The sequence below is a fragment of the Heterodontus francisci genome, chromosome 13 (assembly GCF_036365525.1).
Source record: "Heterodontus francisci isolate sHetFra1 chromosome 13, sHetFra1.hap1, whole genome shotgun sequence".
NCBI classification, from domain to species: Eukaryota; Metazoa; Chordata; class Chondrichthyes; order Heterodontiformes; family Heterodontidae; genus Heterodontus; species Heterodontus francisci.
Genome location: NC_090383.1, coordinates 89,863,623 through 89,877,644, shown reverse-complemented (window position 1 = coordinate 89,877,644; position 14,022 = coordinate 89,863,623). Strand labels below are relative to the sequence as shown.

The 14,022-nt window shown below is 44.6% G+C and overlaps 1 long non-coding RNA gene across 1 annotated transcript in view; it reads left to right on the top strand.

The window, feature by feature from the left end:
- LOC137376493 (uncharacterized) overlaps window positions 1-13,440 on the top strand; it is a 69,754-nt gene extending 56,314 nt beyond the window's left edge. The window contains exon 4 of the long non-coding RNA XR_010976255.1: window positions 12,366-13,440. This is a non-coding gene — a long non-coding RNA (uncharacterized lncRNA). The remainder of the gene's footprint in view (window positions 1-12,365) is intronic.
- Window positions 13,441-14,022: the final 582 nt, after the last annotated feature.

The window sequence follows — 14,022 nt, the reverse complement described above, 5'->3', positions numbered from 1 at the left end:
TGCCAATCTACAACACTTTGTCATGGACAGCTCTTTGCACTGGAAGACCACCAAGTTTCTGGCAGACCAAAGTCTTTCACTGAGCTGATGGTCCTTCAGCAGCAGTTGATGTTTATCTTGGTGTGCTTCCCCGAGAACAGCCGGTGGAGTACAAAGTCTTGTGTTATGGAGCTGCTCAGGATGAACCTCGACAAAAACCACTGCATCTCTTCCCAGGCCTGCTTTGCAAAGGCACATTCCAGAAGGAGGTGGACGATGGTCTCTTACCCACTGCAGCCATCTCGAGGGTAGCAGGCGTGCAGGAAGGATCTGATGGGGAGGGCCCTTCTCACCGCCAGCCAAGCTAGGTCTTGGTGCTTGTTTGAAAGTTCTCGTGATGAGGCATTCTGCCAAATGAGTTTGACAGTGTATTTGGGGAAACATCTGACAGGATCCACCATCTCCTTTTCCCGCAAGGCCTTGAGGCCGTTCCGTGCAGACCACTGCCTGATGTACTTGTGGTCAAAGGTGTTTTTCTGCACAAACTTTTCCAGGAGGAATAGGTGGTATGGCTCGGTCCAACTGGATGGAACGTTCTGCGGTAACATGGCTAGACCCATCCTTCGCAAGACCGGGGACAGATAAAACCTCAGTACGTAGTGACACTTGATGTTTGCATACCGGGGGTCTACGCACAGCTTGATACAGCCATAGACAAAGGTGGCCATCAGGATGAGCGTGATGTTGAGTACGTTTTACCCCTCTTTATCTGGAGGTTTGAACATCGTGTCCCTGTGGACACAGTCCTTTTTCGATCTCCAGACAAAGCGGAAGGTGACTTGCGTGACTACCATGGCGCAGGAATGGGGTATGGGCCAGACCTACACCATGTACAGCAACACCGAGAGCGCCTCGCACCTGATGACCAGATTCTGACCTGCAATGAAGAGGGAGCGCTGCTCCCACTTGACCAGTTCCTGTTTCACGATGGCTGCTTGCTCCTTCCAGTGTAATGTAAATGGAAAGGATTCAACAGCACCAGCCATTTTGCAATATGAAGGGGCTAGCAGATGGTTCAGCTGCTATCAGGAATTGACTGGGCGGGGAGCTGCAGGAAACTACCTGTGCCCTACTGCTCCTTGATAAGGAGCTAATGTACCACACCATGGGGCTGCACTAATCCCTATACAAAATAGAATGTTTGCCTGAGGTGAACAATTGGACAAAGAGAATGTTTTGTTCGCCTTGGGGATGGGGGTGGTGACAACGTTTCAGTTAAGACCATTGCATTGTACTCATTAAGTAGCTACATAACACCCAGGTTGTATTGAAATACATCACAACACTCTAAAGTGACAGAAAGCCCACAGTCATTTTTCTATCCATTCCCCAACTGTTTTTGCTACGGTCAATGGAAAAAGTTCCCTAAGGAATTATAAAGTGTCCATTTGTGTCCAGATTGCACAAATTCCTGCCTCATTTTGTACTGTGATTAACTGGAACCTTTCCTGTTTCCATCAGAGCAACCAAAATTATAACCATGCTAAAACAGCTGTTCCAGTAAGTGTGGATGAATGGTCACTGTGAAACAAATATTGCTGAACAATGTCTTGTGGTGAGCAAATTATTCACTGAACAGGAATCTACAGTACTAACACATTCCAAAATGGTTTACACTTGTGAGGGCTGCAACAGCATTTCTGTGGCAAATCAAGAGATGTACCAATTCTACAACCTTTTGTCTGTTCAGAAAATGCCAGTAAGAAAAGTTAAATATAGCAGTTTCATGAGGATTTGGGAATGGCAGGGGTGTGGGCAGGGGAAAGGGCAGTGTTGTAAAATGCTGTCCTTCCAGTATCTTACTCCAGCAATTAAGATGTAGCAAATTCTATATGTTGCCCACCTTCATTGGGAAAGCTGCTGCCAGTACAGTACATCCCTCAGCTTGATGTACCCTCACAAATAAAAGAAAGGCCTTACTTCCCTTAGGGTTTCATCGTTGAGTGTACTGCCCTGTGTGCTAGTGTGGTACTCAGTCATATAGACCAAGAAGATCCCAGGTTAGACCCCAACCTGTGTTGAGTTAACTGATCCCTGTGAGGGGTGTGATAGGTGCACTATATCAGCACCTTCAGGAGTGGAAAGAGGAAAAAGCAAGGGAGTGGAAATTTCTTTAGGCCCGTTTTCAGGCCTGTAATGGGGACAGCAGGCAGAACATGCATCCCAACTAAGACACCCAAAACCGGCATGTAATTGGGCCTCAGGCCTCATAATGTTTAAGAAGATATCAAGCTTCTTCCTTTGCTGGCAGTGGTCCAAAGGTAAGTCCTGAATGGGGGGCCAGTCAGGAGTACTGTGAAGTCAGGGGAACACTTCTGCTCCCCCTGGCTCCACAGGGATGATTTTTGAAGTTTTGAAATAAAAACCTACTCTCTGATGGCAGCGACTGTTTAGGCCTCAGAGGCTTCTAAGATTCCTGAGGGAAGCAGGCTAGACGCCAGCTCTGGCTCCTCTTATCGTTATCCAATTTCCCAGGGGGGGCTGAAGACAAGGTGTTAATCCTCTCATTTATATATCTAATACCTCTTTCAGGCAGCCGTGAGGAATGCCTGAAAAATGGCCCAAACCAATATTGGGACAGACATCTTTCAAGTGTATTTTGGCTGTCGGATGTTGGTTCTTGAAATTGACCCTCATTTTATAGCCATAAACATAGACACAACAAGGTCCAATTTCTATCCCAAGTGGGAGTGAAAAGAACCTATATATTTCCATACAATGAAAGATTGAATTACCAGACTGCTTCAGAAACTTTAGAGAATACATAGAGTATGTTTTCTATTATGTAGAACTTTGTTAGTTCAATATGTTATAGGTGAATGAAGTAAATGTTTATTTGCAGTCCAAGCGAAAAGGATGCTGTAACATTTTGATTGGTGTAGGTGCTCTTTTTTCTAGAAAAGAGGAAACTGTAAAGCGATTGAAAAGAGGTCCTTAAACTTATGAAGGGGTATGATAGGATAAATGGAGAAAAGGTGGCCCTGATAACAGGGAGGCAAAAAGGCAGCAGTGGGGAGATTTAACGGCTGGGAAATTGGAAGTAGACTGGCGGTCAGGCAATTTGGCCTGTGGCACCAGGCCACAGCTGCGGATCTGTCTTTCTGGTGGTCAGATAAATCACCCGGTTAGGGGCGTAGGCGGGGGCTGGGGGGTGGTGGTGGTTTCAGACAGATCATGGGGTGTCAGAGACTGAGTAGTCAGACAGTTCGCAGCAGGGTTGAGCATGTCATGGGGGGCTTTACAGGTTAGCTTCTGGGTGCAGGGGGAAACACTCCTTCCTTTCCTTGCCCACAAGCAGTGCAGTAAAGACACTTAACTGATGGATATGCCCTTCACATCTCCCTTCAACTGTCGGGTTTCCTAAGGCCCAGGAAACTCGACCTGTAGGTTTCAAAACTAGAAGTTCAGCTAAATTGGAGGCACATAGCCTCCACAAAAGATTTTATTGACCGACCCCTGACCTGAGAGCTGATTTGTCATCCCATCCTCCTTCAACCCACCTCCATTAAAATCAGAAGTGGGATGTTTGGAGGTGGGTTGGGGTCGGGTTGTCCATCTTTTTATTTTTAAACCCCCATCCAACCTGGGGGAGTGCGGGTGGGGGGTGGGGGGGAGTTAAAAATACCCTGTTTCCATTCATGGTGGAGTTCAAAACTAGGGCCTGTACATATAAATAGTCATTAATAAATGTAAGGAATTCAGGAGAAACTGCTTTACTCAGAGAGTGCTGTGAATATGAAATTCGCTACCAATGAAGTGGCTGAGGCGAATAACATAGCTTCACTAATGCGGAAACTAGATGAGTACATGAAAGAAATGCTGATAGGGTTAGAGGATGTAAATAGTAAGAGGAGGCTTGTGTGGAGCATAAACACTGGCATAACTTCCCATGGCTGACGAGCATTCAATGGAATCCTGTAGCAAAGAAAACACAGCAGCAATGCTGTCCAGTGCAAGAAAACCTCCGCACAAGGACCAGAATTCAATGCCCCCCACCCCGGGAGGAAGCTTCGAGGCAGTGGGGGGGCATAAAATTGTACAGAATGTTGGGAGTGCTATCTTACCAGTGGCGGGGGAGATGGCAGGCAGCCCTTAGACCAATTGAGGACCTTAAGTGGCCAATTAATCGCCACTTAAGGGCTTCTTCCTGCCGCCACAGCTATTTTACCAGCAGCATATGAGCACTTTGGCACCTACCCAGTAACACCTAGCGGCATTCTTGCGGGCCTGGGAGGTGGGGGCGGTCCTCCTGATTGGGCACCCTGTGCCGCACCAAGCGGCCCCTGCCCAGCAACATGGACTGGCTTGCTGAAACAACTCCCCCTACCCTATTGTTTGACTGCCCCCCACCCCTGCCGGGGCCCAGTGGATTGTCCCTGGCGAGACCCAATCCCACTTACCTGTTCTGAGGCCAGTGTCCATCGTGGTTCCCCGGACTGGGTGCAGAACCAGCAGTGGCCACCTCCCTCGGTGGCGTTCTGGAATTGAAGAGCTGCTGGCCCCCTGATTGGCCGGCAGCTCTTGGAGACGGGACATCCAGCCTCAGAGGGGAGGAATCCATAACTGCAGGTACTTAAGTGCCTGAGCCAGTCAAAATAGCAGCATGGCTTCCACGCCCAGCAGAGTCGGGCTCGTCGCAGCTTTTCAGCTGGTGGGCAGGATTACCATCAGCACGTAAAATTCCGGCCAAGAGCAGACAAACAATGTACTTTTGATTCACTGGGAAAATTTTCACTGAATCCATTATAGAGCAATGTTAGCCTGGTGTAAATCCAGCAATCCACACAATATTGTGACTTTCCCACTCGGTTAGTTAGGTTAAAGTTACCCCACAATGGCTTTGGATCACTGTCAGGCCAATGAGGAACGATCGAGCAGAGAAGGAGTGATTTTCCCAAGAATTAAGATAAATTGGAAAGGAGGGCCAATGCATACAGTTGACTTCCGACATTCTCCTTAGCTCGAGTTCTAGAGTTTAGTTGGAAATGTTAGGTAGTAGGGCGCAATTATGAAATTAAGAATAATAGCTGGTGAGAGTCAGTTATAAAGCTGTAATTACATTAAGGGACTCAGGATATGGGTGTGAGTTACAAACTTGTGATTTAATTGATCTAAGATGTTAACAGACACCTTCCATAAATCTACCACAACTGAATTGCAGCCTTTATCTCATATCCAGGTATGTTATTTTACATAACTTTGTATATGGTACATTTATATTTTCTTACTATGATGGTGAGGAATTGCTGAAGGTGATGACAAAACGGAGGCAACGCACCATAGGTGAAAAAAATTTGCCATGAAGGTATATGACATCACATGGTGAATCTTGTTCTTCTTCTTCTTCTTTGGCCTCCTTGTCTCGAGAGACAATGGGTAAGCAACTAGAGGTGGTCAGTGGTTTGTGAAGCAGCGCCTGGAGTGGCTATAAAGGCCAATTCTAGAGTGACAGGCTCTTCCACAGGTGCTGCAGATAAAATTGGTTGTCAGGGCTGTTTCACAGTTGGCTCTCGCCTTGCGCTTCTGTCTTTTTTCCTGCCAACTGCTAAGTCTCTTCGACTCGCCAAACTTTAGCCCCACCTTTATGGCTGTCCGCCAACTCTGGCGATCACTGGCAACTGACTCCCACGACTTGTGATCAGTGTCACAGGACTTCATGTCGCGTTTGCAGACGTCTTTATAGGGGAGACATGGACGGCCGGTGGGTCTGATACCAGTGACGAGCTCGCTGTACAATGTGTCCTTGGGGATCCTGTCATCTTCCATGCGGCTCACATGGCCAAGCCATCTCAAGTGCCACTGGCTCAGTAGGTGTATATGCTGGGGATGTTGGCCGCCTCGAGGACTTCTGTGTTGGAGATACGGTCCTGCCACCTGATGCTAAGGATTCTCTGGAGACAGCGAAGATGGAATGAATTGAGACGTCACTCTTGGCTGACATACATTGTCCATGCCTCGCTGCCGTAGAGCAAGGTACTGAGGACATGAGGATGTGATATCACATGGTGAATAATGGTGCAATAAAAAAAAATATATTAAAGTGGTCTACCAGTTTTACAACAATTCAGTATGTTAGAAAACCATCATACAATTTTATGATACCAGCAACCACAAAAGTTAACATTTGTGCCCAATAGTGTAAGCCAGATACTCCACTCACTCCTGTGGTGATGGGGATATTTTTATTTTTCTTCCCTTTGCTAAAATTGCCTTCCAGGAATCCTGACGGGCCAAGATAACTATTCTGCAATTCTCCTGCAGCGCAAATAAACCTGGGAGATTTAAATATCTCAGAAACCATTTCACACCCTCTGAGATATCTGCACTCCTCCAATTCTGGCCTCTTGTGCATCCTTGATTTTAATTGCTCCACCACTGGCAGCCATGCATTCAATAGTAAATACTGCCATCTATGCCAATGGGAAAATATAACAGTCACATTTTTGTTCTGCATCATAACTTCATAAATGAAATCAAAGTTTTACCAAATGTCCAAAGTATTTACAAAAATTTCTATTCAGACCCATCAAAGGATACCCTACTTGCCATAAGCTCAGTGGTAGCACTCTTGTTTTTGAGTCAGAAGATAGTGGGTTCAAGCCTTATTCCATAGATTTGAGCACATGTTCTGGTTTGGTCCAGTACTGTGGGAATAGTGCACCATGAGAGGTGCCATCTTTTGGGTGAGATGTTAAACCAACGTCCCGTCTTCACTCTCGGTGGGCATACAAGATCCTATGGTGGTGTAGTGTCCTGGCCAATATTTATCCATCAACAAAGATCTCAAACAGATTATCTGGTCATTTATTTCATTGCTGTTTATTGGATCTTGTTGAGTGCAAATTGGCTGTTGCATTTCATACATTAATACAGCAACTCGACAACAACGTACTTCATTGGCTGTATAGGGGCATCCTGGGTCATAGAGTTATACAGCACCGAAACAGGTCCTTCGGCCCACCGTGTCCGTGCCGGCCATCAAGCCTATCTATTCTAATCCCATTTCCCAGCACCTGGCTCGTAACCTTGTATGCAATGGTGTTTCAAGTGCTCATCTAAATACTTCTTCAACGTTGTGAGGGTTCCTGCCTTTACCACCCCTTCAGGCAGTGCGTTCCAGATTCCAACCACCCTCTGGGTGAACATTTTTTTCCTCAAATCCCCTCTAAACCTCCTGCCCCTTACCTTAAATCTATGCCCCCTGGTTTTGACACCTCCGTTAAGGGAAAACGTTTCTTCCTATCTAACCTATCAATGCCCCTCATAATTTTGTATTCCTCAATCAGGTCCCCCTTCAGCCTTCTCTGCTCTAAGGAAAACAACCCTAGCCTATCCAGTTTCTCTTCATAGCTGAAATGCTCCAGCCCAGGATCCTGGTGAATCTCCTCTGCACCCTTTCTAGTGCAATCACATCATTCCTATTGTGTGGTGCCCAGAACTGTACACAGTACTCCAACTGTGGCTTAACTAGTGTTTTGTACAGCTTCGTCATAACTTCCCTGCTCTTACATTCTATTCCTCGGCTAGTAAAGGCAAGTATCCCATATGCCTTCCTAACCACCTTATCTACCTATGCTGCTGCCCTCAGTGACCTATGGACAAGTACACCAAGGTCCCTCTGACCCTCTGTACTTCCTATGATACTACCATCCATTGTCTATTCCTTTGACTTGCTAGTCCTCCCAAAATGCATCACCTCACACTTCTCAGGATTAAATTCCATTTGTCACTGCTCTGCCCATCTTACCAGCCCATCTATATTGTCCTGTAAGGCTTTCCTCCTCACTCTGTGAAAGGCACTATATAAATGCCTTTTGCTTCCAAATTAATACAAGTAAAGTCTTTCTATTTTCTTTATAAGCTTAAACAACAAAGTGCATGTCATACTATTTATACATACTATACCCATGGACAGGAAATCAGCTGGTGAGATTGAAAAGTGCTAAATTAGCCCAGACCTCATTCCTGGAGCAGTGGTTGAGTTTCCAGCTCACCTCATCACCTACCCACTCACCCCATACCCACCAAAAGTTAAAATCAGGCTTTAGCTTAAACTGAAATCTGAAATACATTTGCTGCATTTCAAATCCTTCCTCTTATCTTCAGAAATCTACAGAATAATTTTAGATGAAGGACTACAAAAGCTGAGTATTCATTTCTTTCTTAAAGCAATACAAGAGAGCAAAGGAGTTATTTATGTACTTTGTCCTGATGTTCCTCGTGGTTTCAATGAGGAACTTAAATAACATGGAATGAGTCATTTTCAGTTTTGCTTCCTCCTAATTTTGGCACTCATTAGCCACGAGAAATTAAGTTTTTTTCATACATGTCAATAAGATTAGTGCCATTCTAACTGAATCTTCTCATTGCACCAGTGGGCAATGTTTTGATTTAGATTTACTTGCACTTTACCATTGTGCAGCATCATTTAACATTAGGTTTCAATCAAACGTCAGGCAGAACTGAGATTTCCTGCTGGAGAGGGCCAATTGTGTGCAATTTGGTTCAGACTGTCAGCAGCCTCTGAGAAAAACTGCCTTCGTCATCTTATTTTTGGTGTTCTGACTTATGCTGGCATACAGTTTCAAAGATGTTGGCAGTTCTACTGTTCCTATTGCATCTTTGTTTCCCATAAGCTGGAACAATGACCGTCAGCAGGATCTGAGGAGCAACCTAATGCACCGACTGGACTATATCATAGAATCATACAGCAGTGTAGGAGGCTATTTGGTGCCTCGTGCCTGTGCTGGCATTGTGAAAGAGCTATCCAATTAGTCCCACTCTCCTACTCTTTCCCCATAGCCCTTTTTTTTGCTGATCATCTTAAAATCTGTGTCTTCTGGTTGCCAACCTTCTTGCCAATGGAAACAGTTTCTCCCTGTTTACTCTATCGAAACCCCTCTTAATTTTAAACGCATCTATTAAATTTCCCTCAGCTTGCTTTGCTCCAAAGAGAACAATCCTCGCATCTCTAGTCTCTCCACATAACTGAACTCCTGCATCCCTGGTACCATTCTGGTCAATCTCTTCTGCAGCCTCTCCAAGGCCTTGACATCCTCCTAAAGTGCAGTCCTCAGAATTGGCACATAGGTGCAGGAACACTATTTTTCCCTCTCCACACCAAGCACATGAAAAGCCAATTGTAGACCCCCACCAACCCCACCCACTAACATCATCCTGGCTAAGATCAGGCAACTCAACAAAGACCTGAGGCCTTTCCTGGAAATATATAACTCATTGACCTACTGGGAGATGCATTTACCTATTGAGTCACTAGGAGAACTCTGGGAGAAGCATATTTAAAATCAACAAATAGTAATAAATGAAAGGAAATAACTATCAGAGGGCATAGTACCTTAACTACATCAACGCAACAGCTTTAATGGCAAAAAGGCAAGTTCAGGACTAAAATCAGATAGACTTGTTGACACATGGAACCATTAATGCCTGGAATGGATTTCCAGCTTGGGTGGTGGATGCAAAAACTTTGGAATCATTAAAAATGCAGTTGAATGTTGTGATAGGGGGACTGTAGGTTTCCATGGAGGGTTTAGCTAGTCCAAAAGCCTCCCTTAACTCTTAAATTTGCGAAGAGAAGCAGTATCAATGGATACAAAAATATAAGCTATGTAGGAGATACTTTGGGCTACTTTGGAATTTGCTGCTGCATGGCTTCTGCTGGCCTAATTGGTGAAAGGACTGCTCTATGCGGCACAGACCAGATGGTTCCGGGTTGAATGTTCAATCTGGGCTGAACTAGTTGATCACAACAGGGCAGTCGAGAGGGTTGGAAGTTCTCTGCTCCTGGTTGTTATGCAGTGTCATTTTCCTTAAAAGTACACATTTGGATGTTAAGTAAGAACAGGACCAGACCTCAGATGTGATGTGTTCAACAGTAAGTTGGCTTGTTGGTGCTCTCTGTCCAGGCTCACACTTGGAGAAAAACCTCTTAGGCTTTGGCTTCTGACACCTGCAAACTACTCAAGCAAAAGTCAGTATCTTCACAGGTTTGAGGCGTTGAATGGCTTATTCCTGTTACTATGTTCAGGACAGGAAGGGAAAAAAAGCTGGAAAAGCATAAATCTGTTGCATCATTCAAAGCAGCTGGGTGTATTTCTCTAGCATTGGAACATTTTTGTTTAAATATTAAAGAAGTTAAATAAATATTAAATGAATTGCCCCTGTTCAAGGCAACTCTGAGACCCACCAAAAGAGATTACCATTTTGCTGGCATGTACACAGTTAGCCATGCCCTTGGTACCAAAGATAAACATTGTCATAAGTAGGAGATGCTGCCATCTTTCTATGTCCATGGATGCACTGAGCAGTCAGCTTGCCTTTATAGGTCGATCATACATGTAAGCACTGACGAGGAAATGCAGACCTCTTTTAATATTTTTGGCATAAGCTATGTCCTCCTCTCCCTTCGCCAAGCCTCAAATTGTCCCTGTATCCTCCCCAGCACCTTATATGTGATCTGAAGCCAGATATAGGCTTATTTTAAAAGTTGCTCGCCTATACAGGCTTCTGAGGCAGGTCCCATGACCACAAAACAAAATGTGTTTTTTAAATAACTGCATGGGGAAGCTGTTGCTACAGTTCTGTGATATCCACCCTACAACATAAAGAGAGTGAGTGAGTGCACAGAATCAGCAGCCATGGTCTAAATTTCAGAACCACTCTTGGACAGAAGCAGCTCTTTAATATAAACAGGCATGAGACTGACTAACTGGGCATGGACCAGGGATTAAACCTAGGGCTTTCTTGGTCTTGTATGGCTCAGAATCACATTGCGTAGTGCATTTATTCACCAAACCAGCTCTTTTGTTTAACCATTTTACTTAAATCTTATTAACTCAATAATCATTAAACCATACTGATGAACAAGATTCTAATTTTTCATGATAAAACAGATGTAATCCCCAAAATACTGCTTAAAGTACTTGAAATCCCACATTTAAAGCTGGAGTTTGGCTTATTCTGTCACCATGAACCAGTGGCCAGATGAATTTTTGTTTTTATTCTCTTTTCTGTATAAAGTCCAAATTCCCACTTCCAAAGTGATTTGTTCCTTCACTCTAGCCCTCTGTGCCATTCTATGATGTTCTTTGCTTATGCCAAGCAGTTAACCTAATATATTATACACTATCTTGGACCATAGTAAGGTATAATCACTTCAAGAGGCTTAGGAAAGTATTGGGACCGGTATTTGAGTGCTGGATATGAGGTAAGTGGCAGGCTGCCACAATGTTGTTGGCTTGAGGCCTGGTCTATTGTAACTTTAGGGCCTCATTAATATTTGAAAGATGGGCTGTTGACCCCTTTGCCTACAGAATCAGGCAATCTACCCACATAAGCCTCAATATTTTTCCTTAACATTTTATAATCCACAGCCCTGGAATGTTTTCTGGCAGCAGACATGAGTCAGAGTGCTGACTTGCTTTCCAAGTGCATCCATGGAGGCCCTAGTAGAGAAAGGAGAGGGCTGGGGGGAAGAGCAAGAGCATCCTTAAGGACACTGTAAAGCAGGGTGAGAGGGTTGGTGCCAACAACATCACCCCCAAGACCTGGATTCAATGTAGAAAGATGTTCAATGGCCTCATAAGAGCTGCAAGTACACCCCTTTACCTCTCCATCTCTCTCAACATCACCTAACAATATACCTCTCACCTCCGCCCCTACCACTCTCAACTTTGACCTCCCCTCTATCACATTTTGAGCATGCAAAGGGCACACTAAGACAAATCCCTTGCTCATTACAAACACACTCACCTGTTCCTTTGCTCTCTTCACACCACATACTAACACCATTCTCTTCTCACATCCTAACACTTTTACAACCAACTCCTCCCAGCACCCTTGCCTCACTTCACATTACACACACTTCAATTTACATTGATCACCTCCCTATTCCATCTTGTTTCTTTTCCAGCTCTCAATACAGGCACCATGTTCACAAGCCCCTTACATCTCCTACTCAACTCACACTCACTAACTCTCACCTGTTTTTTCTGCATAACAAGACTTTGACAATAAAACGAAGAAGAAAAACAGGGCACAGGCAGGGGCCCCCAACATCATTGCCCTCATACAGACAAAGCAGTAAGCACTGGAGATCCCTGTCCCAGGCAGTGTCACAAGGGTTGGGCCAGGAGAGGCTGGTGGCGTACCCAGGCAGTGTATCTGCATATTATTTTATTCCATCATTCAACCCAACACAGAGGCAACAAACTTAGCAACTTCAACTTGCATTCTCCAAATGGTTACTTTATTGTGCCCAGCTTCTCTCTCACATTCTAACTCCTTCTCCTTTCTTTTATTCCTAGGGCCTTCTCAACAAAAAGAGGATCCTGCAGAATAACAGACATTGGAAGAGGATAATGTCTTTGAGGATGTTCCATTAGGCATTTCACCACTCCTAGCTCAGACATTGGAACTCTACATGGGATACATTGCAAGATAAAGGGGTCCGCATGTGGAGAAACACCCAGCAATCAGTAGGAATTTAGTATATCCACACATCGGCGTCCCCCTCAACCAATACCTGGCATGGTGCCAGCAAGTTGGCTACTGCCAGAGCAGTCTGACCCAGCTGACTTAGGATCATAAAATGATACAACACAGAAAAAAGCCATTCAGCCCATAGTGCCTATGCTGGTGCTTTGGGTAGAGCTATCCAATTTGTTCCACTCCCCTGCCCTTACCCATAGCCCTGCAAATTTCTCCTTTACAAGTATATATCCAATTCCGTTTTGAATGTTACCATTAAATCAGCTTCCACCACCCTTTCAGGCAATGAATTCTGGGTCAAAACAATTTGTTGAGTAAAACTATTTCTCCTCATTTCCCCTCTGATGTTTTTGCCAATTATCTTAAATCTGTGTCCTTCCGCCAGTGTTTCTCCCTATCTACTCTCCAAAACCAGTCATAATTTTGAACATATTCTGGTAAATCTCCGTTTAACCTCTACTCTGAAAAGAATCCAAGCTTCTCTAGTCGCTCCACATAATTAATAAAGACATTGTCAGAATGGTTTGACTGTTCTTCAAAACAGGTTGAAGAGAGTGGAGAAGAATTTGTCAAGGACTGTTCTGCAGAGGGGCTTTCTGTAGGTTTTCAGGGCAGGTGTGAGAAGTTCCACAGAATCGCTGAGCTGTGAGCTGATCCCTGACATCTCTCGCTGCAAAGCACTTATGTGCCCCCTCCTTTCTCTGCTGCTTCCTCTCCATCCCCCAGGTATTCCTCATTTGACGACGACTGCTGCAGCTGCTTTTGAGGGCGGCACTTTGACCTTTGAATTAGGACCCCACTTGCCTGGGGCTGGTGCCTGACATGCAGCCACAAACAATTCAGTTAAAATGGTGGAGATGTGGAACAGTGCCACAGATGCTCCTCTCTCCCTGCAACATTCCCGTTTAGTGTAAAGGGTGATGGGGTGGGGGCGGGGGAAGTGTTAATAATTGGCTTTGAACATTCTGATTTGAATCAAAAAAGCTTTCATTTTCTTAAAAGTTTGAATAACCTCCTGAAGCAATGTGCCACTAGAATGCTAAGTCATCTTGGAAATATCCTTCTTACTTTAGGCTAAAAAGAAAATCTACCCTGAGGCAAAGTCTATCAGTATTCCAAGCAAAAGCTAAACTTTGAACAGCAGGGAGGACGGGAGGCAGCTTGCAAATTTTGCTGATGCTTTATAAAGAAAAGCTAAAAGATTTAAAACACTATGAGAAAATCACAAAGGATACTGTAAACGGTGTTGTCTAAAGGTACACAGAAAGTATTTGACAATCATGAATAGTGATGCACTCCTGAACTTCGTCACTGGCTCTATGCTGTGGCAGCTAAATGATGGTATGGCTATGTTTGCCAGTGCCGTGGAATGTGCAAAGAATATGCCAAACAAAATGATTCTCTTTTGTGTACATAAAAAGCTCTAAGGGCCTTTTTATTTTCAACTCAGAACTAAGCCAACTTGCCTCCAGC